Source organism: Chrysochloris asiatica, unplaced genomic scaffold, assembly GCF_000296735.1.
Source record: "Chrysochloris asiatica unplaced genomic scaffold, ChrAsi1.0 scaffold00200, whole genome shotgun sequence".
Classification (NCBI taxonomy): domain Eukaryota; kingdom Metazoa; phylum Chordata; class Mammalia; order Afrosoricida; family Chrysochloridae; genus Chrysochloris; species Chrysochloris asiatica.
The window spans coordinates 54,741-57,849 of NW_006408718.1; the positions used below are offsets into that span (position 1 = coordinate 54,741).

The window sequence follows — 3,109 nt, forward strand, 5'->3', positions numbered from 1 at the left end:
GTGTTTATGCAGCACTAGTGGCAATAAGCAACTCAAAATTTCCACGAATTGGAGAATTAATCCACAAGAGGTTAATTCTTAATTTCCAAAAAGGCTATCGAAGAAATGATAAGCAACTTTGTTTGTCTTCTCCAAAAATTTGTGGCCCATATTATTAACCAAAATGTGGCCCATGAAGTTTTGGGTTTAGAAATGCTCTGATCCTGGAAAGACCCACAGATGATAGTGTTGAAGTAGCTATTGGTTTCCTCAAGGAATGTGGCCTCAAATTAACAGAAGTATCACCAAGAGGAATTAATGTTATATCTGAACACCTTCGAAACAGTCTCCACGAGTGTGAAATTGACAAAAGAATTCAGTATATTATTGATGTCTGCAGTATGGAAGGATGGATTCAAGGATCACTCTGTTATCCTAGATGGACTTGAGCTAGTGGAAGAAGATGACTAGTTCACCCATATGCTTCCTCTGGAGGATGACTATAACCCAGGTGTTCTCAACGTTTTCAAGACAGATCTTAATTTCATGGAAAATGAAGACAAGTACAAGACCATTAAGAAGGAAATTATTGATGAAGGAGACAGTGACTCAAAACACAGATCAGGATGCCAGAAGTAGTGATGAGGAAGAGGAAGAAGAGGATGAAGAGGGTGAAGATGAAGAAGGACAAAAAGTGACTATTCATGGCAAAATAGAAATTAATCTGGTGTCATTTCATCACACAACTTATCTTGCTATTCAGTCAAGTTTAGATTTTGAAGAATGTGCTCACAAACTGCTGAAAATGGAGTTTCCTGAAAGTCAAACAAAAGAACTCTACAGCATGATACTTGATTGCTGTGCCCAACAAAGAACATATGAGAAAATTTGGGCTTATTATCTGGACATTTTTGCATGCTAAAAAAAGAATACATGGAATCCTTTGAAAGTATATTCAAAGAACAGTATGATGTCATTCGTCATTTAGAAACAAACAAATTGAGAAATGTTGTCAAGATGTTTGCCCATCTTTTATATACTGATTCACTTCCATAGGGTGTTTTTGAATGTATAAAGCTGAGTGAAGAAACCACTACATCATCCAGTAGAATTTTTGTCAAAATATTTTCCCAAGAACTATGTGACTACATGGGTCTTCCTAAACTTAATGCAAGATTAAAGGATGAAACTCTACAGCCATTCTTTGAAGGATCTCTACCCCGAGATGAACCAATAAACACTTGATTTGCCATCAATTTTTTTACTTTTATAGGTCTCGGAGGCCTAACGGACGAGTTGCATGAACATCTCAAAAATACACGGAAGGTCATAGTGGCACAGAGACCAGAGGTGGAGCAAAGTAAGTCCTCCCCCTCCTCATCCTCTTCTGCATCTTCCTCTTGAGTCTTGATTCCTCAGACTCAGATTCTGACAGAAGTGACAGCAGTTCAGAGTCTTCTAGTGAAGAAAGTGACTCTTTGTCTACTAGTAGTCATAACTCTGCCATGGCTAAAAATACAACAAAGAAAGCACAAGGGAAGACCAAGTAAAGAAGTAGATAAATTGACTAGGAAACAACAAACGAATGATAGAAACCAGGAAGAAAGGTGATGAGAACAAAGACACCAAGAACCAAGGACTGAGAGAAAAAGGTGGTCAGAAAAATGCAGAGATCCAAGTTCAAGAGATATGAGTTGGAGAGATGTCACTACAAAATACACCTCAAACAGAGGTCTCCCTTCTGAACAAAACAGCTACAGTGAAGCTGTGAATGAAAGAGACCAAAAAAAGTACATAGATTTGGAAAACATGGTGACTCAAAAAAGGAGAAATTCTTTTTCTGAAAATGAGAAGCCCAGACACCAACATAAAGATAGTGAAAATTTTAAGAGAAAACATAGGTCAAAGTCAAGGGTGAAAGTAGCAAACATTCAGGCTCTACAAGTGATGAAAATAAGCATCACAACTGCGCTGAACAGCGATGGGAAAAATCTAGCAGCTACTCTGAACCTTCTAGAGAACCAAAGAAAAATCCAGACCAGCAAAGAGAAAGGTCTGCAACAAAGCAAAAATAATTGTACAAAATAATACAAACTGAACATGCCTTATTGAAACATTATTTTTACACTGATTGGGTGAACTTCATAAAGAATTCTTGTCTCAAGTACTGCTTTGTATTTGTACATTTAAAAACTATATTCAGACTTCCGGTTTGCCACGGCAGCCAGGCGACACTGGTGAGGGGGGCTCCAGGTTCAGGGAAGGGGAACTCGTAGGGGAGGCCTTCCTGAAGCAGGCCCACACCCTTGGAGCCACCATAAGTCAAGGTACTTCAGAATATTAAACCCGCTTTTCTGAGAAATCTCCGTACTGAGGAACTGCTGGCTTTGTAAATTTGTACCCGCCGCAGCGTGCAGCTGCAGCCCCAGCTCCCTTGGGCTTGGGGTGCAGGGCTGGAACCAGCTTGTGCGGAGCCTCTGGTGGACGGACAGGAAAAGAAGAGAAACGGCGACTGTCTGACGTCATCAGGCACGGACTGTGTCTGAATGGCCCCTGTCCCGCCCAGTTGGGCCGCATTTGCCTGCCCCTACGCCACAGGGCGAGCGGCCCTGCCCTACCCAATTGGGCCACGTTCACCTGCTTAGGAACTCTATCTGGGTCTCCCTCCCTTTTTTTTTTTTTTTTAAGCTGGGATAGCAGGAGTCCCAGCTTGGCTCAGAGGGCTTGGGCGCCACTACAGAGTCTTTTGAACTTCATGGTCAGTGGTTCAAGCTCACCAGCCGCTCCTCGGGACCCCTATCTGGGTTTCCCTCTTTTAGAGGGTTTAGTAGGAGTCCCAGTGTGGTTCTGAGGGATGGGGCGCCACTACAGAGCCTTTTGAACTGCAGGGTCGGTGGTTCAAGCTCACCAACCTCTCCTCGGGAAACCTATCTGGGTCTCACTTTCTTAGCTGGTTTAGCAGGAGTCCCAGCATGGCTCTGAGAGCAGGGGTGCCACTACAGAGCTTTGTGAACTGCAGGGTCGGGGGTTCAAGCTCACCAACCACTCCTCAGAAACCCTATACAGGGTCGTCACGGGTCGCAATCGACTCGACAGCGCCTAACAACCAGGAGAGGAGGGCAGAGTGACC

The 3,109-nt window shown here is 43.2% G+C and overlaps 1 pseudogene; it reads left to right on the forward strand.

Moving 5' to 3' along the window:
* Positions 1 to 5: 5 nt before the first annotated feature.
* On the forward strand, positions 6 to 1,054 carry LOC102838142 (annotated as a pseudogene).
* Positions 1,055 to 3,109: the final 2,055 nt, after the last annotated feature.